This window comes from Scyliorhinus canicula, chromosome 1 (assembly GCF_902713615.1).
Source record: "Scyliorhinus canicula chromosome 1, sScyCan1.1, whole genome shotgun sequence".
Classification (NCBI taxonomy): Eukaryota; Metazoa; Chordata; class Chondrichthyes; order Carcharhiniformes; family Scyliorhinidae; genus Scyliorhinus; species Scyliorhinus canicula.
The window spans coordinates 19,711,930-19,734,361 of record NC_052146.1 but is presented as its reverse complement, the minus strand read 5'-3'; the positions used below and the strand labels follow the sequence as shown (position 1 = coordinate 19,734,361).

The 22,432-nt window shown below is 52.3% G+C and overlaps 1 long non-coding RNA gene across 2 annotated transcripts in view; it reads left to right on the top strand.

Moving 5' to 3' along the window:
* The window catches only part of LOC119977216, a 94,316-nt gene that overhangs the window by 17,792 nt on the left and 54,092 nt on the right, over nucleotides 1–22,432 (top strand). The window contains exon 1 of one of the 2 annotated variants that reach the window (XR_005463139.1): nucleotides 2,384–2,419. The exons of the other annotated variant lie outside the window; for it this stretch is intronic. This is a non-coding gene — a long non-coding RNA (uncharacterized LOC119977216). Of the gene's footprint in view, nucleotides 1–2,383; nucleotides 2,420–22,432 lie in introns of those variants that run through there. 2 annotated transcript variants of the gene reach the window in all.

Genomic DNA, 22,432 nt, shown 5'->3' with positions numbered 1-22,432 from the left:
GCTGAAGAATGTTATAGGATACAGAGGGACATAGATAAGTTGCAGAGCTGGGCTGAGAGGTGGCAGATGGAGTTTAATGCGGAAAAGTGTGAGGTGGTTCACTTTGGAAGAAGTAACAGGAATGCAGAGTACTGGGCTAACGGCAAGATTCTTGGTAGTGTAGATGAACAGAGAGATCTCGGCATCCAGGTACATAAATCCCTGAAAGTTGCAACCCAGGTTAATAGGGCTGTTAAGAAGGCATGTGGTGTGCTAGCCTTTATCAGTAGGGGGATTGAGTTTCGGAACCACAAGGTCATGCTGCAGCTGTACATAACTCTGGTGCAGCCGCTCCTGGAGTACTGCGTGCAGTTCTGGTCACCACATTATAGGAAGGATGTGGAAGCTTTGGAAAGGGTTCAGAGGAGATTTACTAGGATGTTGCCTGGTATGGAGGGAAGGTCTTACGAGGAAAGGCTCAGGGACTTGAGGTTGTTTTCGTTAGAGAGGAGAAGGCTGAGAGGTGACTTAATAGAGACATATAAGATAGTCAGAGGGTTAGATAGGGTGGACAGTGAGAGTCTTTTTCCTCGGATGGTGATGACCAACACGAGGGGACATAGCTTTAAATTGAGGGGTGGTAGATATAGGACAGATGTCAGAGGCAGTTTCTTTACTCAGAGAGTAGTAGGGGTGTGGAACGCCCTGCCTGCAACAGTAGTAGACTCGCCAACTTTAAGGGCATTTAAGTGGTCACTGGATAGACATATGGATGAAAATGGAATAGTGAAGGTCAGATAGGCTTCAGATGGTTTCACAGGTCGGCGCAACATCGAGGGCCGAAGGGCCCGTACTGCGCTGTAATGTTCTATGTTCCATGTTCTATACCTTGAGAATGGGGAAAAGAACTCACCCCCCACCTCTCCAACCTGTTCCAACTTTAAATTCATGATGTGGAGATGCCGGCGTTGGACTGGGGTGGGCACAGTAAGAATTCTTACAACACCAGGTTATAGTGAGTAGCACTGCTGCCTCACGGCGCCGAGGTCCCAGGTTCGATCCCGGCTCTGGGTCACTGTCCGTGTGGAGTTTGCACATTCTCCCCGTGTTTGCGTGGGTTTCGCCCCCACAACCCAAAAAGGTGCAAGCTAGGTGGATTGGCCACTCTAAATTGCCCCTTAATTGGAAAAATGATTGGGTACACTAAATTTATAAAAAAAAACAAACAACACCAGGTTATAGTCCAACAGGTTTGTTTTGAATCACTGGCTTTCGGAGCACTGCTCCTTCCTCAGGTGAATCCTGAGGAACCTCCTTTACCTTCACTTCCCACCTATTCATTTCCATAATAATAATAACCTGTGCATTATATCTTGGCCCTCCATCGGTTGGGCACTGTTTTGCTCATGTCACCTGCCTCAGATATAAAGTCCCCAAGAACTGGATACGATTGGAATCGAGGTCAGGAAGAGGTACCAGTCATTTCCGACTTGGACATGGGTTGTCTTCAATTAAACTGGGCTATATCAGGTCAGCAGCGATGGAAGTCTCTGACGCTTGGGATGAAAGCGTGCAGCATGGTTCTGAAGGAGCAATGCTACAAATCGCCAGTGTCTTAAGGTTGTTGCATGTTTACCTTGACCCAGGCATCTCAATAAAAAATGTAATGTGCCTCATGTAATGTATGAATTTTGTACAGATCCACAATAAAGAAAGAAATTCATTCGGTGCCCAAATCTTCTGATAAACGTACAAATTAACTCATTCAATTTCCAATCGGATGAGGTCAGTCAGGCCGGAAGAAAATTGCTTTCTCACAGCAGGAAAAACTGTCCCCTGCTTTCTTTTATGCTCCTTTACAGGGTGTTAGCCCACTGGCTCATTTGTGGCTTGATTCCTCCTCACTGCTTTGCTGTTGATGGCACAGAGATAAATGGCCTCTGTCACTTGTACACATTTGTGAAAAAAGACAGTGTCACTGTGATTTATGAAACTATCTGCAGGCATTTTATTTCTCACTCGTTGGGTTTTATCTGGCAGACAAGCTGGACCAACAATGCACGCACCAGCCCTCTGGTCAACAAAAGCACGGCCTCCCAATGACCCTGGCACAAAATGTGTGGTGAAAACAGTACAAACTTTCTCCTGGTGCTAAACGAATCATTTTTAAGGACTGTTCCCATGTTAACGCCACGGGGTTTAATTGTTTGCTCTGTTTGTGGTTTAAAAGCTACTTGTGTCGACCCCAGTCATGTGGTCAGTTCTTTCGTTTCTTTTGTTCTTGCCCACCATTGTGCTAACAGAAATGTATCCCATATGCCCTTGCTTTCATAACGGCTGTGAGGCCAGCCAGAGAGAAATCTGCCCTCAGAGAAAACTCTCTCATTCCTTTCCCATGACCAGGCTGGGACACAGAGCAGGACGTTGCTCGAGAGGTTGGGTGAGGTTTTTAATCTTTCTATAAACCCGTTAATTCCCTGACGGCTGTTTTGCTATATATGGACCATCAGTGAGTGGCACGGTAGCACAATGGTTAGCACTGTTGCTCAACAGTGCCAGGGATCCAGGATCGATTCCCGGCTTGGGTCACTGTCTGTGCAGAGTCTGCACGTTCTCCCTGTGTCTGCCTGGGTTTCCTCCGGGTGCTCCGGTTTCTTCCCACAAGTCCCGAAAGACGTGCTTGTTAGGTGAATTGGGCATTCTGAATTCTCCCTCAGTGTTTGTCTACAAATTATGAGGGGCATTGACAGGGTGGATAATCAGAGACTTTTTCCCAGGGTGGAGGGGTCAATGACTAGTGGGCATAGGTTTAAGGTGTGAGGGGCAAGGTTTAGAGGAGATGCACGAGGCAAGTTTTATACACAGAGGGTAGTGGGTGCCAGGAACTCGCTGCCAGAGGAGGTGGTGGAAGCAGGGATGATAGTGATGTTTAAGGGGCATCTTGACAAATACATGAATAGGATGGGAATAGAGGGATATTGACCCAGGAAGTGTAGAATAATTTAGTTTAGACGGCAGCATGGTCGGCACAGGCTTGGAGAGCCGAAGGGCCTGTTCCTGTGCTGTACTTTTCTTTGTTCTTTGTTCTTTGTACCCGAACAGGCACCAGAGTGCGGCGATTAGGGGATTTTCACAGTAACTTCATTGCAGTATTAATATAAGCCTATTTGTGACAGTAATAAAAATTATTATTATTATGTGTGGAACTGAGTTATACAGAACAGGAAGATCCCAAGTTTGCTCACTCGTTTGTGCTGAATTAGCTGGCCAGCTACAGTCGACCTCAGTGCCCTGAGCAAGGGAGGAAGAAATCCAACTAGGAGTTCGGCATCTAATCAGTACCTGGAAACTTCTGTCTGGAAATCTAAATGTATCTTCAACGTAAGCATTTTGCTCAGCTCCAAGCCTGAAATAGTTGAATATTTGTGTTTATTGTCTATTCTCTGAAATTAATTGATTCACCTGAGGAAGCAGTGCTCCGAAAGCTAGTGATTTGAAACAAACTTGTTGGACTTTAACCTGGCGTTGTTAAGACTTCTTACTGTGCTCACCCCAGTCCAACGCCGGCATCTCCACATCATGGCTCTCAAATTAAGTTTGGTTGACTTGAGTTTTGGAGGAGACTGCAGCCCCTCAACATGTGGTAATGTCTTCAGGAAAAGGGAAAAGTGCACTTGACAGTACAAGTTATGGCCTGTATTTAAAACATTCATTTATTCTTCATATGAAAGCTGACACGAATTAAAATAGGCTAGTATTTTCCAATAAATTTCCTCACACCTGGTATAATCTCTATACTGCTGCTACGCTGACACCACCCATGTATTAACATTACCCATTGTTTGTGCCACCCCCTGCCTTCATTGTGACTGTTAAACTGGCCAAGATCACTGCTCTGAGCCCTGCAACGCACCAATAGAATAGTGATCAATTCAATTAAATGGGAACAAAGTCCCATAGCAAGGGCCAAGAAATCTCAGTGGGGAACACTGCCAGGGTGGCACTGCCAGAGAGCCCAGGTGGCATCATCCATGCCAGGGCACCATCCTGTCCAAAGGGGGCCTCCATTCCCCTCAGCGGACCCCCACGTGTGCCGTTCCATCTAGTCCCCGATTGTGGGAATCAGTGCGAACGGCCCTCACCTGAGGTCTCTGCGGCGAAGGGGGTGAATCCCAAAGCCTCAGGTACCTCAGGAATGTGCACATTCGAGTGAGACTAGCTCTCTCACTCTAATATGCAGATTAGCCAAAAAGTGATCCTGGTCACAATGGGTGGGATTCACACCACTACGTTTCGCGCGATTGAGTTGGATCTCGGGAGGTGTTGCGAGCCGACTAGATCCCGGGAGCAGGATCTCCAGATTTACCAGTCACGCTGCGCCGTGGCGAGCTGCTTTTTAGGCAGAGCGTGGCCATTGGATTGCGTCCATAGAATCTTAGAGTGCAGAAAGGAGGCTACCCTACTGCGAATGTTTAGGGTTCACGGTGGTCTAACTGGATGCAGTTTTGGAAATTCTGATGGCCCACTCGTTGCTATGAATTCATGCACTTTGACTAATTAAACGGTAAGATTGTTTTCAGTTAGCAACCTTAGCTGATTTGCAGTTAGGCAACATGCATTTTTAGTCCAGTGGAGTAAGAAATCATGTCAATGCTCCCGAGCAATCTCGTGCTCCTCATAGCCGCCTGTCAGTGATGAGTTGCAGACTTTTCAAATCTAAACCTATTTCGCTCCAAAAGCACACTCTATGGGATATCATTTTAAAGCAATTTAACTCTGACACATAGCGATCACGAAGGAGTTTTATGTTAACATTCTCTCCCAGAAGGGCAGCTGTGGCGCAGTGGTTAGCACTGGGACTGTGGCGCTGAGGACCCGGGTTCGAATCCCAGCCCTGGGTCACTGTCCGTGTGGAGTTTGCACATTCTCCCCATGTCTGCGTGGGTTTCACCCCCACAACCCAAAGGTGTGCAGGTTAGGTGGATTGGCCATGCTAAATTGCCCCTTCATTGGAGAAAAAAATAATTGGGTTTCTAAATTTCTAAAACAAAACATTCTCTCCCAGAAACGTTCTTCAATTCTGGAGCAACAAAATAAATTTAGAGTACCCAATTCATTTTTTCCAATTTCATTTTTTTTTAACAAACAATTTTATTGAGGTATTTTTCGGCATTGTAAACAGTTACAGATAACAAAAAAAAGCAAAAATATGCAAACATCAATGTAAAATCAATACTTCAATCAAACCATACTGCACAAGCCCTCTCCTCTCCCATAGACGCTATCCGCCTATTTATCCCTCTTACTCTACTCTAATCTCCCCCCCTCCCCCTTCTGCTGATGCTCACTCTCCCGCGAAGACGTCGATGAATGGTTGCCACCTTCAGGCGAACTCCACTACAGATCCCCTCAAGGCGAACTTAATTTTTTCCATATCCAGAAAACTTGATATGTCTGAAAGCCATAGCTCGGTCTTCGGGGGTTTTGAGTCACTCCATGCCAGCAGTATTCACCGCCGGGCTATTAGGGAAGCAAAGGCCAGAACATCGGCCTCTTTCTCCCCCTGGACTCCCGGGTCTTCCGAAACCCTGAAAATTGCCACCCCTGGACTCATCACCACCCTTGTTTTTAGCACCCGGGACATGATCCCTGCAAATCCCTCCCAGTACTCCCTAATCTTAGGACATGCCCAAAACATGTGAACGTGGTTCGCTGGTCCTCCCGCGCACCTAGCGCACTTGTCCTCTACCCCAAAGAATTTTTTCATCCAAGTTACCGTCATGTGGGCCCGGTGAACGAATCAGGCCGAGCCTGGCACATGTTGCGGTTGAGTTTACCCTACTCAGGGCTTCTGCCCACAGCCCGTCCTCCATTTCCCCGCCTAGCTCCTCCTCCCATTTGAGTTTTAGTTCCTCCGTCTGGGACTCTTCCCCCTTCATGAGCACCTTGTAAATATCCGAGACTCTACCCTCTCCTCTCCACCCGCTCCCAGATAGACCCCGTACCCACCATCCACTTCCTTATCATGGCTATGTTAGCCGCCCAGTAGTGGTTGATCAGACTCGGCAATGCCAGTCCTCCCTCGCTGCGGCTCCTCTCAAGCATCGCCTTCTTCACCCGCGGGGATTTTCCCGCCCAGACAAAGCTCATGATGATTTTGCCAATCCTTCTGAAGAAGGACTGTGGGATAAAGATCGGGAGGCACTGAAAGATGAACAGGAATCTAGGGAGGATTGTCATCTTTACAGTCTGCACCCTCCCCGCCAGTGACAGCGGGAGTGCATCCCATCTCCGAAACTCCCTCTTCATTTGTTCCACCACCCTGGTCAAATTTAACTTGTGCAGCCTGCCCCAGTCTTGTGCCACCTGGATTCCCAAATACCGGAAACTTTCCTCAACCAGCCTAAATGGCACCCCAAACATCTCACTCTTGGCCATATTTAATTTGTACCCTGAAAACCGGCCGAACTTCCTCAGTGTTTCCAGTATATTTTCCATCCCCGCCAGTGGGTCCGACACGTACAGGAGCAGGTCGTCCGCATAGAGAGAGACCCTATGTTCCACCCCACCCCTGGTCATTCCCTTCCATCGCTTTGCAGCTCTCAACGCAATCGCCAACGGCTCTATGGCCAGCGCGAACAGCAACGGGGAGAGTGGGCATCCCTGTCTGGTCCCGCGATGTAGTCTGAAATAATCTGACATTACCCTGTTCGTCCTGACGCTAGCTTTTGGGGCCTGGTACAATAGTCTGACCCAATTAACCAGACACTCCCTGAACCCAAACCGTCCGAGCACCTCCCACAGATAGCCCCACTCCACCCGATCAAAGGCCTTCTCGGCATCCATTGCCACCACTACCTCCACCTCCTTGCCCGTCGGGGGCATCATGATCATATTAAGCAATCTTCTCAAGTTAGCTGTCAGCTGCCTGCCTTTCACAAACCCTGTCTGATCGTCCCCAACCACCTCCGGTACACAGTCCTCAATTCTAATCGTCAGGACCTTTGCCAGGACCTTTGCCAGGAGCTTGGCATCTACATTGATCAGGGAGATTGGCCTGTAGGACCCGCACGCCTCCGGATCTTTATCCCACTTCAATATCAGCGAGATGGTAGCTTGCGACATCGGCGGCGGCAGGGTCCCTCTGTCCCTTGCCTCATTAAAAACCCTCATCAAGACCGGTCCAACTAACTCCAAGAACTTCTTATAAAACTCTACTGGGTATCCATCCGGCCCCGGGGCTTTCCCTGACTGCATGGCCTTTAGGCCCCCCCAATACCTCCTCCACTCTAATCGGGGCCCCCAGCCTGTCCACTAGTCCCCCGCCTACTTTTGGGAGTGTTAGCCCGTCCAGGAACCTTTTCATCTCCTCCGGCCCTTCAGGGGGTTCTGAAGTATACAGCTTACTATAGAAGTCCCGGAATACCTTATTCAGTCCTGCTGGGTCCTCCACTCTGCACCCCTCCCCATCCATCACTCTACTTATTTCCCTGGCCGCCTCCCTCTTCCTGAGTTGCTGCGCTAGCAATCTGCTGGCCTTCTCCCCGTGCTCATACACCACTCCCCTCGCCTTCCTAAGTTGTTCTACGGCCCTACTCGTGGATAGCACCCCCAGTTCCGCCTGTAATCTCTGTCTCTCCCAGAGTAGGTCCTCCCCCGGGGACCCCGCATGCTCCTCGTCTATCCGACAAATTTCCCTAACCAATCTGTCCATTTCTGCTCTGTCCGCCCTGACCCTGTGAGCCCGAATTGAGATCAGCTCCCCCCTCACTACTGCCTTCAACGCCTCCCACAGGGTCGCTGCTGAAACCTCCCCCGTATCGTTCACCTGCAAGTAGTTTTGCATACACTTCCGAAGTCTCTCACATATCCCCTCCTCTGACAACAATCCTACGTCTAACCTCCATTGCGGGCGTTGGTAATTCACGCCCCCCCCCCCCCCCCCCCGCCCCCCCCAACCTGCAGGTCCACCCAGTGCGGGGCATGGTCCGAGATAGTGATTGCCGAATATTCCGTATTCTTTACCTCCCCTACACAGTCCCTGCTCGAGATAAAGAAATCAATCCTAGAATATACTTTATGGACGTGCGAGTAAAACGAGTAGCCCCTTCCCGTCGGCTGTCTGGCTCTCCAGGGGTCCACTGTCCCCATTTGCTCCATAAACCCTTTCAGCTCCCTTGCCATTGCTGGGAGTCTACCCGTTCTGGGACACGACCGGTCCACCCCCGGGTCAAGGACCGTATTAAAGTCCCCGCCCATTATCAACCTACGTGAGTCTAGGTCGGGATCTTCCCCAGCACTCTTTTGATAAAGTCAATGGCGTCCCAGTCCGGAGCATATATATTCACCAGCACCACTCTTCTCCCCTCCAGTCTGCCCCTTACCATCAGGTATTTGCCCCCCCTGTCTGCGGCTATGCACTCCGCCTCAAATTGAACCCGCTTGTTGATCATAATTGCCACCCCTCTGGACTTCGAGTCCAAGTCCGAGTGGAAGACCTGACTAATCCAGCCCTTCCTTAGCCTAGTCTGGTCAGACACTTTCAGATGTGTCTCCTGCAACATAATTACGTCCGCCTCCAGAGCCCGCAAATGCGCGAACACACGTGCCCTTTTAACTGGCCCATTTAGTCCCCTGACATTCCAGGTGATCAGCCTGGTTGGGGGGTACAACCCACCTCCCCCCGCCCCACCCCGGTCAGCCATAACCTTTCTCGGGCCCGCCCCCGATCCGTACGCCACGCCATTCTTGGCTCGCCTCTTGGCCGCCTCCACCCCCGACCTCCTTTCCATTACCTACTTCAGATCCCCCACACGTCAGCAGAATAGCACCCCCCCCTCCCCCCTCCTAGCAACATCCCCCGGTAACCCCACCCCTGCCATCCATTGGCTGTATTCTCCCCCCCTCCACCTGACTCCCTTGACTAGCCAATCTGCTAGCCCGGTGACTCATCGCTCCGGCGCCCACTTGTCTCACTCCCATTGTTTCCCCGACCTCATCTCCCCACTCCCCAGCACACCATCCCCCACTCCGACCCACTGGAGCAGTCTCACTAAGATGGGAAAGATCAAACAAGATGTAAACATCAAACAGCACCGCGAGGCTGCTCCAGGTACAATACAGTTCCAGCTGTGTGCACAGAAAAGTGTTAACCCCTGTCCCTTTCTGAGCATAAATAAAATAACCCCGCAATAACCCAGTACCCGTACATCACCCAGTACCCGTACACCACCCAGTACCCGCACACCACCCAGTACCCGTACACCACCCAGTACCCGTACACCACCCAGTACCCGTATACCACCCAGTACCCGTACATCACCCAGTACCCGTACACCACCCAGTACCCATACACCACCCAGTACCCATACACCACCCAGTACCCGTACACCACCCAGTACCCGTACATCACCCAGTACCCGTACACCACCCAGTACCCGTACACCACCCAGTACCCGTACACCACCCAGTACCCGTACACCACCCAGTACCCGTACATCACCCAGTACCCGTACACCACCCAGTACCCGTACACCACCCAGTACCCGTACACCACCCAGTACCTGTACATCACCCAGTACCCGTACATCACCCAGTACCCGTACACCACCCAGTACCCATACACCACCCAGTACCCGTACACCACCCAACCGAAACAAACATAAAAACCATAGACATAAATGAAACAAAAGCCCCCAACCAACATCTTTAATCCCCATTGCTGACCGGCCACCCCTTTGTTACAATACCGGCTCCAGCGCACTCAGAGAGCCCAACAAAAGGTAGACAGAAGAGAAGGTAGACAGAGAGCCCAACAAAAACAGCAGAAAGAACAAAAAAAGCGGGAAAAAAAAGAAACAAAAACAGGAAAAAGACCATACCCTCCCCTCCCCCCCCCCCCCCCCCCAGGGAAAAACTGCCCACAAAAAATACACCACATGGCACCTTTAAAACAGTAAACAGTCACCAGCAGTTCAGGCACAGTACGGTAATTCTCAGACCCTAGCTTGCATCCGTGGGTCCTTTTTTCGGGACCAGCCCCTGATCCTTCGCAAAGTCCATCGCTTCTTCGGGCTCGGAGAAGTAGTGGTGTTGGCCCTGATGCGTAGCCCAATGACGGGCCGGGAAGAGCAGACCAAACTTCACGTGCTTTTTGAATAACACCTCCTTAACTTGTTTAAAGGCTGCTCGCCGCCGAGCCACCTCCTGGCTTAGGTCCTGGTAAATGCGAAGAACACTTGTTCCACGTGCTGCTCTTAGCGCTCTTTGCCCACCGCAGCACCCGCTCCTTCTCCACAAACCTGTGGAACCTGATCGGACGGACAGACGGACAGGGGGGCGGGGGGAAGAAACCCCCCCCGGACGCATCTGTCTTGCCTGTACTCTGTGTGCCCCCTCCAGCTCCGGCCGTCGCGGAAAGGCTTCAGCCCCCCTCAGGTCAGCCACAAACGCTGCGGCATCAGCTCCCTCAGCCCCCTACGGGAGGCCGATGATCCTCAGATTTTGTCTGCAGGCTCTATGTTCCAGCTCCTCGACTCTGTCCAGCAGTCTTCTCTATCTCTCCTTTACCCCATCGACTTCTAGCGCAGCAATCGTCTACGTGTCTGCCTGCTCCTCCACCGACTCTCCCAGCTCCTTAACTTCTTCGCCCTGGGCATCCAGCCTCTGGTTCAGCTGATCCACTGCCTTCTGAAATGGGTCCAAGTTATCCCGCTTCAACAACTCAAAACTGCTTTTTATCACCTGCAGCATGTTTTCCAGCGCTTGCTGGATCGCTGGGTCCGAGGTCCGTAGGTCCGCCATCTTGGCTCCCGGGTCAGCTTCCCCTGCACCTTGCCTTTGTCCCTTCCTCTCCCGTTTTCGCTGCTTTCTGCCCTCCCGCGGTTCCATACAGCTCTACCCACTCCTCAGCAAATCCGTGGCTGCCTTTCCAGTGCTCCACAGTCCCGCAAAACCGGGGAACCAGGTCCTCAAATCCCACCGGAGTGAGAGCCACCAAATGTGCGGCTCACTCACTCGTTGCCGCAACCGGAAGTCAACTGCTTGCAGCTTTAACCAAAAAGATACTCCAGACCTTGAAGTTAGTTCAATCTGATTTATTGAACCAGTAGCACGGTTAGCACAGTTCTCTATGAGTTCGCCTCTCTGCAACCTAAGTGTGGTTACTCTGTCTGACTGAACCAGACTAGCTCTTCGCCACGTGCTGGAGGTGTGATACTGTACATACACCCTGACTCACTCTCTAGATGTTCATCAGTGGAAAGAGGCAGAGTTAGAGCACTTTGTGCCTTTTATAGTAAGCTACCACCCCTGAGTGTCCTGCCTGCACATTGGTCATGTCCTGTTCTCTGTGTTCATTAGCTGCCTGTCTGTATATCATTATCTGCATGTCTGCATATCTTGACATCTCCCTTTTTAAAAATGTTTTGTTGGCGTATGGGAACATACTTACATGTGGTGGCTTATATTAACATATTTACAAGCGATGGCATATGTCAATGTATTTACATGTGAAGACAGCTGTCTAATGTGAGAAAACAGAACATAGCAAACAAAACAAATGTTCATAAGTCCAGTCTCTGGGGCTTGTGTCTGATCCTTGTCGACCGCCAGAGAGGTGGTGGTGGGGACGACGGCGCCTTGGCAGGCGGGATGGAAGCCTGATTGGTGGCCTCGTAGTTTGAGATGGCAAAACAACGGTTGGAAACAGAGCAGAAAGCGGAAGCGGGCAGGCAACATTGCGTAGTGCCCGTCTGTTTCATCGCACAACAGAACCATCAGCCATACGTACAACATACGAGCGGGGCGCAGCCTGTCGAACGACGACAGCTGGAGCAGACTAGCCACCATCCGGTATCTTGATCCTGACAGTGTCTGCCGGGGATAACACGGGTAAATCGGTGGCATGAGCATCAGAGCCCTGCTTTTGCTGGTTTGCTGCACCCCAGGTTGATCCGTTGGGCAAGTGTATGGTTGGAAGTGTTGTCCGTCGGTCCCTGTTCATCAGGAGTTGAGCCGGCGACATGCTAGTGGACAGTGGAGTCGCCCTGTATGCAAGCAGTGCGAGGTAGATGTCAGAAGCAGAATCTGCGGCCTTGCAGATGAGCTGTTTCACAATGTGCACCCCTTTTTCAACCTTCCCATTGGACTGCAGATAGTGTGGGCTGGAAGTGACATGTTTGAAATGGTATGACTTGGCAAATATAGACCACTCGTGGCTGTTGAAGCACGGGCCATTATCACTCATGACAGTGTGGGATACCATGCCTGGAGAACGTCTCCTTACAGGCCTTGATGACGATCCGAGATGTGAGGTCTGAGAGCTTCACGACTTCAGGGTAATTAGAGAAATAGTCAACAATCAACACGTAGTCACGACCATTCGCACGAAAGAGGTCGATGCCAACCTTGGACCACGGGGAGGTCTCGATTTCATACTGCTGGAGTGTCTCCTTGCTCTGCGCTGGGTGGAAGCATTGACAGGTCACACAGTTGAGGACAATGTTCAAGATGTCCTTGCTAATACCGGGCCAGTAGACTGCCTGCCTGGCTCTGCGTCTGCACTTCTCGATGCCCAGGTGTCCCTCATGGATTTGGCAGAGCACCAAGCTCTGGAGACTGAGTGGAATGACAATGCGGTCCAGCTTGAGGAGGATACCATCAATCGCCGTCAGGTCGTCCTTCACATTGTAAAATTGAGGGCATTGCCCTTTCTGCCAGCCATTGGCGAGGTGGTGCATGTCACGCTGCACCGGGAGGGTGCTAGCACACAGCTGCACCTGTGATTCAATTTGCCGATCGCCCAGGCAATGAGCGGGACAAACCATCAGCGATGATGAGCTCCTTGCCAGTCGTACCTTCTGAGTTTGAGGAGGATGCGCTGCAACCGAGGCGTCATGTTGTTCAGGTCCTTGTGGATAATGTGGACCAGAGGCCTATGATCCGTCTCGACAGTGAATGTCTGCAGGCCGCAGACATAGTCGTGAAACTTGAGAATACCAGTGAGAAGACCCAGGCATTCCTTCTCTATTTGCGCATACCTTGTTTCGGTGGGCGTCATGGCCCTCGATGCGTAGGCTACCGGTGCCCAGAATGAAGTGTCATCGCGTTAAAGCAGCACCGCACCGATGCCATCCTGGCTCGCATCTATTGAGATCTTCGTCTCCCTGTCTGGGTCAAAAAATGCCAAGACTGGTGCTGTGGTGAGCTTGGCTTTCAGCTCCAATCACTCTGCCTAATGTGCTGCCTTCCACTCAAAGGCAGTGGACTTTTTCACCAGGTTTCGTAGGGCCATGGTGTGTGGGGCCAGGTTTGGGATGAACTCGCCCAGAAAATTGACCATTCCCAGGAAGCGCAACACCGCTTTCTTATCTTCCGGGACCTTCATGGCTTCGATGGCCTTGACCTTGTCTGTGTCCGGGCGCACGCCCTGCTGAGAGATCAGGTCACCTAGGAACCTGAGTGTCGACATGCCAAAGCAACATTTGCACCTGTTCAGCTTCAGGCCATTGGCATGGACACGGCGGAATACCGGCTGGAGACGGGAAACATGCCTTCAATGCCCTCCATCATCTGCTCCATGATGCGATGGAAGATCTCCGATGCTGAGACAATGCCGAACGGCATGCGGTTATAGCAGTGTCTGCCAAACGGTGTGTTGAAGGTGCAGAGCCTTCTGCTGGACTCATCCAGCTGGATTCGCCAAAATCCATGTGCGCATCTAACTTGGTGAAAAAATGTGCGTGTGCCATCTCACTGGTGAGTTCCTCCCGTTTCGGGATGGGGTAGTGTTCACGCATTTTATTCTTATTGAAATCCTTGGGATCAATGCAGGTGCGCAGGTCTCCCGAAGGCTTTCTAACACATACCATCGAGCTGACCCAGTCAGTCGGTTCGGTTACCTTGGAAATGATGCCCTGTTGCTGAAGATCCTATAGCTGTGCCTTCAGGCTCTCCCTCAGCGGAGCCAGGACCCGGCGTGGTGCGTGGACCACTTGCTTGGCATCAGGTTGTAGCAGAATCTTGTATCGATATGGCAGCGTGCCCATCCCGTCAAACACATTCGGATACTGAGCGAGGCTGTCGTCAATACCGGCCTGAAGATCCACGTTGGAGGATGTTGTGGTGTGAACCTGCTACACGAGGTTCAGCTGCTCTCAGGCCTGCGGCAAGTAGGGATGCCCTGCCTGGCTTGACAGTTTCAAAACGTAACCGTGCATGGGTGCTCTGGTTGGAGACGAGTAGATGGCAGGATCCCAGTGCCGTGATGGCATTACCGGTATAGTCCAGGAGCCTGCAGGCTGCTGGAAGGACCTTGGGGGAACTTCTTGATGCGTTTGAAATCTGCCTGTGAGAGGAGGTTGGCAGAAGGACCTGTGTCCAGCTTAAACTGGATGAAGCAGTGGTTGACCTGCATCACCTCACGCCATTCGTCCGCAGAATCCACAGCCAAGATGGATTGAATTTGTGATGAGTTGGATGTGACATATTCACATTTGGTAATGATGCCCACACAGTAGGCGGAGTCCAGGCATTCGTCCTCTGCATCCGTTGTGCTGACAGGATCAGAATCCTGTAATCGTTGTTGCATACCCTGAACGCGCTGTCATCGGAATTGGGAGCGCTGGCCCCTGAGTGGCGATGCAGACCTGCACAAGGCTGTATAGTGTCCAGGCTTCCCGCAGTTTAAACATCGCCTGCCTCTTGCAGGGCAGTGTTTCTTTAAGTGGGTGTTGCCGCAGTTCATCATGACGTCGGCGTCCTGACGCTCCGCCCGTCGTCGCACATGCGCAGTGCGGTCCACCGCTTCGTTATCCCGTTCACATCGTGCATGAGTGGGGCCCCGGGAAAAGCGCATGAAATGGCCGCTTTCATCAATGCTGAGGCGCTGCATCCGGGAGATGGCCTGCACACACACTGCCTCGTGGGAGGCAAGTTTCTCATTGTCAGCTAATTTGTACTGGGCATAGCGATTTTTGGAGTGCCCATGCACTGTGATGTTTCAATTGCGACTGGCAGTGTCATATGCTTGATTTTCAGTAGCTGCTCTCTCAGAGAATCAGAGTGAACTCCAAAAACGATTTGGTCTCTGATCATGGAGTCAGCAATATCACCAAAGTTGCAGGACAGCGCTAGAAGGCGGAGGTTAGTTAAGAAGGAGATGAAAGATTCATCTTTACCTTGTAGACGCTGTTTGAATATGTACTGCTTGAAGATTTAATTGGTGTCACTTTAATGTGACTGTCAAACTTGACCAGGATGGTCTGGAACTTTGTCTTGTCCTGGCCTTCGGTGAAGTTAAACGAGATGAAGAGTTCGATGCTTGATCACCCGCTGTTGAGAGGAGAAGTGCGATCTTCCTTGCATCAGACGCACCCACGAGGTCTGAAGCCTGAAACTTTTGCATGAATGTCCACCAGTTGGTACTGAGATTGCCAGAGGTCCTGAGCTGGTGAGGAGCCTGAATCTTCTCCATGGAGCCGGTATCCATTCATTGGTCGTCACGTAACGGACTGAGGTAAACCACCTCGATATAAGAAGTCTCCTGGTAGCATGTCGTGTTATGTACTCTGGGATAACACAGGCTGCAACTGGATGCAGCTTTAACCAAAAGGTACTCCAGACCTTGGAGTTAGTTCAATCGGAGGCGGAGTGTGAGTGCCTCATGGTTGATGAGGTTGATGTGGTGTATATGGATTTCAGTAAGGCGTTTGATAAGGTTCCCCACGGTCGGCTATTGCAGAAAATAAGGAAGTATGGGATTGAAGGTGATTTAGCGGTTTGGATCAGTAATTGGCTAGCTGAAAGAAGACAGAGGGTGGTGGTTGATGGCAAATGTTCATCCTGGAGTTCAGTTACTAGTGGTGTACCGCAAGGATCTGTTTTGGGGCCACTGCTGTTTGTCATTTTTATAAATGACCTGGAAGAGGGTGTAGAAGGATGGGTTAGTAAATTTGCAGATGTCACGAAGGCCGGTGGAGTTGTGGATAGTGCTGAAGGATGTTATAGGATACAGAGGGACATAGATAAGCTGCAGAGCTGGGCTGAGATGTGGCAGATGGAGTTTAATGCGGAAAAGTGTGAGGTGGTTCACTTTGGAAGGAGTAACAGGAATGCAGAGTACTGGGCTAATGGCAAGATTCGTGGTAGTGTAGATGAACAGAGAGATCTCGGCATCCAGGTACATAAATCCCTGAAAGTTGCAACCCAGGTTAATAGGGCTGTTAAGAAGGCATATGGTGTGCTAGCCTTTATCAGTAGGGGGATTGAGTTTCGGAACCACAAGGTCATGCTGCAGCTGTACATAACTCTGGTGCGGCCGCACCTGGAGTACTGTGTGCAGTTCTGGTCACCACATTATAGGAAGGATGTGGAAGCTTTGGAAAGGGTTCAGAGGAGATTTACTAGGGTGTTGCCTGGTATGGAGGGAAGGTCTTACGAGGAAAGGCTCAGGGACTTGAGGTTGTTTTCGTTAGAGAGGAGAAGGCTGAGAGGTGACTTAATAGAGACATATAAGATAGTCAGAGGGTTAGATAGGGTGGACAGTGAGAGTCTTTTTCCTCGGATGGTGATGACCAACACGAGGGGACATAGCTTTAAATTGAGGGGTGGTAGATATAGGACAGATGTCAGAGGCAGTTTCTTTACTCAGAGAGTAGCAGGGTGTGGAACGCCCTGCCTGCAACAGTAGTAGACTCGCCAACTTTAAGGGCATTTAAGTGGTCACTGGATAGACATATGGATGAAAATGGAATAGTGTAGGTCAGATAGGCTTCAGATGGTTTCACAGGTCGGCGCAACATCGAGGGCCGAAGGGCCCGTACTGCGCTGTAATGTTCTATGTTCTATGTTCTATGGCTTTTATAGTCAGATACCACCCCTGAGTGTCCTGCCTGCTCATTAGTCATGTCCTGTTCTCTGTGTTCATTAGCTGCCTGTCTGTATATTATTATTTGCATGTCTGCATATCATGACAGATGGAAGTATCTCTACTATTCAGGAAACCTGATCATTCAGGAATGAAGTGAGGAACATTTTTAGCCATTGAGAAAGTACTCAGATCCATCCTTTTACGTTTCAGAATGGATGGCCCCACACAAGTTTGTAAAATTGAAATCCATTTGTTGCAGTTTTGTCCATTTACTTAATTTAATAATATCTCTTTGTAATATTTTGCACTAATCTACACTACTTCCAATGCTACCCATCTTTTTTTTTCAAAAACATTTTATTAAGATATCTATGATTTTATAACAACAAAAAATACAAATGTAACCATAATTCAGTACATAACACCCGCCCAAGCAACAACCACACTCAGCCAACATGCCTTATATACACAATTACAATACCACCCATCTTTACATATTTGGTGAATTTGGATTCATAATTCTGTCCCATCATATAAATCATTCACAAATACAAAGGGCAGAATTTTACGTTACCCACTGGTGGATTTACAGGTATGGGTAAAATATCTTCCCACCAGGCTCCCGTCCACCTTGACCTCTTTGCAATTTTACACTTGAATGTGTCAGCCACCCAATTAAAGCCCTTAAGTGGCCAATTGTTGACAATTTAGGGGCCTTTTCCCAGCCAGACTCCATTTTCAGGATGGCGGGAAGGGTCCAAGGGGAGGGGGGAAGCCTGAAAATGAATCGTGTTCAGGCCTCGGATGGGAATTGGGGTGGGAGCGCTTCCATCAGCAGCCTACTTTTAACATCAACCTCCCCACCCCCACCAAGAAGCTCCGGCCCCTGCAGGACCTCCATCAACCATCCCCTCCCCCATGTGTTAGTCCCAGCCTGGTATTGAGTAAAGAGGCAAGAGTTCTGCTCCTTTTCCCAAACACCTTTATTTTTCCTTGAACACACTCATCACCAAACTCTATCATCACATCACATGCCCCCAAGGCCTCCTGTAGCCTCTTTACATATCACTGCCAATTATTGGATCAATGAGACATCTAATTGGAACGTTTCTTAACACATTAATTTAAAAATAATAACTAACACCCATCATTCCCCCAAAACATCTGCCCGTCCCTTCAATAGACAGGACATAAATCCCCCGCCCCCCCGCGTATACACAGAAGAGGTAATGAATTAATGCCCGACATTGGCACAGAACAACTATGCCCGTCCCTTTAGTACAAAACAACAAAACATCCCCCCTTCCCCCCCCTCACTCCCTCCCTCCCCTCCCTCCCTACCTAGCCCCTCCCCTCCCTACCTACCTCCCCCCCTCCCCCCTCCCTACCTCCCCCCCTCCCCCCTCCCTAACTCCCCGCTCTCGCTCCCCCCTCCCTAACTCCCCGCTCCCCCCTCCCTCTCTCCCTCCCCCTTCCCTCTCCCCTCCCCCTCCCTCCCTCCTCCCCTCCCTCAACGCCTCTCCCCTCCCTCAATCCCTCCTCTCCCTTCCTCCCTCCTCCCCCTCCCTTCCTCCTCCCCCTCCCTCCCCCTCCCTCCCCCTCCCTCCCCCTCCCTCCCCCTCCCCTCCCCCCTCCCTCCCCCTCCCCCCTCCTTCCCCCTCCCTCCCCCTCCCTCCCCCTCCCCCTCCCTCCCCCTCCCCCTCCCTCCCCTCCCCTCCCTGCCCCTCCCTCCCCCTCCCCCTCCCTCCCCCTCCCCCTCCCTCCCCCTCCCTCCCCCTCCCTCCCTCCCCCTCCCCCTCCCTCCCCCTCCCCCTCCCTCCCCCTCCCTCCCCCCTCTCTCCCCCTCCCTCCCTCCCTCCCCCTCCCTCCCCCTCCCTCCCCCCTCTCTCCCCCCTCCCCTCCCTCCCTCCCCCCTCCCCTCCCTCCCCCTCCCCTCCCCTCCCTCCCCCTCCCCTCCCCTCCCTCCCCCCTCCCTCCCCCCCCCCCTCCCTCCCTCCCCCCCTCCCCCCTCCCTCCCCCTCCCCCTCCCTCCCCCTCCCTCCCCCTCTCTCCCCCTCCCTCCCTCCTCTCTCCCCCCTCCCCTCCCTCCCTCCCCCCTCCCCTCCCTCCCCCTCCCCTCCCCTCCCTCCCCCTCCCCTCCCTCCCTCCCCCCTCCCTCCCCCCCTCCCCTCCCTCCCTCCCCCCCTCCCCCCCTCCCCCCTCCCTCCCCCCTCCCCCCTCCCTCCCCCCCTCCCCCCCTCCCCCCCTCCCTCCCCCCCCTCCCTCCCTCCCCCCCCCCCCCTCCCCCGGGTTGCAGCTGCTGCTGGCCTGTTTCTATCGTTCTGCCAGGAAGTCCAGGAATCGCTGCCACCTCCTGAAAAACCCCTGCACTGATCCCCTTAGGGCAAATTTCACCTTCTCTAGCTTGAGAAACCCCGCCATGTCGTTGACCCAGGCCTCCACGCTTGGGGGTCTCGCATCCTTCCACTGAAGAAGAATCCTCCGCCGGGCTACCAGGGACGCAAAGACCAGGACACCGGCCTCTTTCGCCTCCTGCACTCTCGGCTCCTCCGCAACCCCAAATACTGCGAGCCCCCAGCCCGGATTGACCCTGGATCCTACCACCCTCGACACCGTCCTTGCTTCGCCCTTCCAAAATACCCCCAATGCTGGGCATGCCCAGAACATATGGGCATGGTTTGCTGGGCTCCCAGAGCACCTAATACACCTCCTCACTCCCAAAGAACTGGCTCATCCTTGTCCCGGTCATGTGAGCCCTATGCAGCACCTTAAACTGTATGAGGTCAAGCCTCGCACAAGAAGAGGAGGAGTTCACCCTCCCCAGGGCGTCCGCCCACGTCCCCTCCTCAATCTCCTCACCCAGCTCCTCCTCCCATTTACCCTTCAACTCCTCAACCGAGGCCTCGTCCATCTCCTGCATCACTTGGTACATTGCCGAGATCCTCCCCTCCCCAACCCACACCCCCGAGAGCACCCTGTCCTGGACCCCCCGCGGCGGCAGCAGAGGGAACCCCGCCACCTGCCGCCTGACAAACGCCCTCACCTGCATGCACCGAAATGCGTTCCCCGGGGGGAGCCCGAACTTCCTCTCCAGCTCACCCAGGCTCGCAAATTTCCCGTCTATAAACAGGTCCCCCAACCTCCTGATACCTGCCCTGTGCCAACTCAGGAACCTGCCATCAATTCTCCCCGGAACAAACCAGTGCCTGAAAAAGGCCTTCGGGATAAGGATGGGGAGGCACTGAAACAGGAACAGAAATCTCGGAAGCACTGTCATCTTGACTGACTGCACCCTACTCACCAGAGACAGCGGCAGCATGTCCCACCTCTTAAACTCCTCCTCCATTTGCTCCACCAGCCTTTTGAGGTTAATCTTATGCAGGGCCCCCCAGCTCCTGGCCACCTGCACCCAAGTACCTAAAGCTCCTCTCCGCCCTTTTCAATGGGAGCCTACCAAACCCCCCCCCTCCTGGTCCCCCGGGTGTACCACAAACTGCTCGCTCTTCCCAAAGTTGAGCTTGTACCCCGAAAAGTCCCCAAATTCCCGGAGAATCCTCATCACCTCCGGCATTCCCCCCACCGGGTCCGCCACATACAACAATAGGTCATCCGCATAGAGCGACACTCGGTGCTCCTCCCCACCCCGCACCAGCCCCCTCCAGTTCCTCAACTCCCTCAGTGCCATGGCCAGGGGTTCAATTGCCAGCTCAAAAAGTAGGGGGGACAAGGGACACCCCTGCCTCGTCCCTTGGTGTAACCGAAAATACTCTGACCTCCTCCTATTCGCGGCCACGCTCGCCATCGGGGCCTCATATAACAGCCTCACCCACCTGACAAACCCCTCCCCGAACCCAAACATTTCCAGCACCTCCCACAAGTACCCCCACTCAACCCTATCGAAGGCCTTCTCCGCGTCCATCGCCACCACTATCTCCGCCTCCCCTTCCACCGCCGGCATCATTATAACATTCAAGAGTCTCCGTATGTTAGTGTTCAGCTGCCTCCCCTTCACGAACCCCGTTTGATCCTCGTGGATAACCTGCGGCACACAGTGCTCTATCCTCATGGCTAAGATCTTTGCCAACAGCTTGCCATCCACATTCAAGAGTGAGAACGGCCTGTATGACCCACACTGCAGGGGATCCTTGTCTCGCTTAAGAATCAGGGAGATCAGCGCCGAGACATCGTCAGGGGCAAAGCCTCGTTAAAGGTCCAAACCAACAGGGGGCCCATCAGGTCTGCATACATCTTATAGAATTCGACCGGGAACCCATCCGGCCCCGGCGCCTTCCCCGACTGCCTACTCCCTATCCCTTTGACCAGCTCCTCCAGCTCAACCGGCGCCCCCAGCCCCTCCACCTGTCCCTCCTCCACCCTCGGGAATCTTAGCCGATCCAAGAAGCGCCCCATCCCCCCCCCCCCTCCTCCGCTGGGGGTTCGGACCGATACAGTTCCTTGTAGAAGTCCCTGAAGACCCCATTGATGTCTACCCCCCTTCGCACCACATTTCCTCCCCGATCCTTAACTCCACCAATCTCCCTAGCCGCATCCCGCTTATGGAGCTGGTGTGCCAGCATCCTGCTCGCCTTCTCCCCATATTCATACACCGCTCCCTGTGCCTTCCTCCACTGAGCTTCCGCCTTTCTGGAGGTCAACAAGTCAAACTCAGCCTGAAGGCTGCGCCGTTCCCGCAACAATCCCTCCTCCAGGGCCTCTGCATATCTCCTGTCCACCCTCACAATCTCCCCCACCAATCTCTCCCTCTCTCTCCGCTCCCCTCTCTCCCGGTATGCTTGAATGGAGATCAACTCCCCCCAAACCACCGCCTTCAGCGCCTCCCAGACCGTCCCCACTCGGACCTCCCCAGTGTCGTTGGCCTCCAGGTACCTCTCGATACATCCTCGGACCCGCCCGCCCACCTCCTCGTCCGCCAGCAGCCCCACCTCCAAGCGCCAAAGTGGGTGCTGGTCTCTCTCCTCCCCCAGCTCGAGGTCCACCCAATGCGGGGCATGGTCAGAAATGGCTATCGCCGAATACTCAGCATCCTCCACCCTCGCAATCAGCGCCCTACTCATAATGAAAAAATCAATCCGGGAATAGGCCTTATTCACATGGGAGAAGTATGAACATTCCCTGGCCCTCGGCCTCGCAAACCTCCATGGGTCCACCCCTCCCATCTCTTAACCCATTCATTAATAATCTCCCCTTCCTTAGAGAAAAAAATAATTTGGTGAAAACAAAATTACAAGAAACTTAGCACACTGGGCTAAATCGCTGGCTTTGAAAGCAGACCAGCAGCACGGTTCGATTCCCGTAACAGCCTCCCCGAACAGGCGCCGGAATGTGGCGACTAGGGGCTTTTCACAGTAACTTAATTGAAGTCTACTCGTGACAATAAGCGATTTTCATTTCATTTCATTTCAAATACGCAATTTCCCCCCTCTGTTTTTTTTTCATTTTTGGAAGGAAATAAAGTCAAAACAAACAGTCACAGGAACATGCACCCTTCATTAACAATATGCAAAAGTTTCTGTGAACTAGCCTTTCTTTTCGTTAAACAGTCAGATAATTGATAGCTACTGT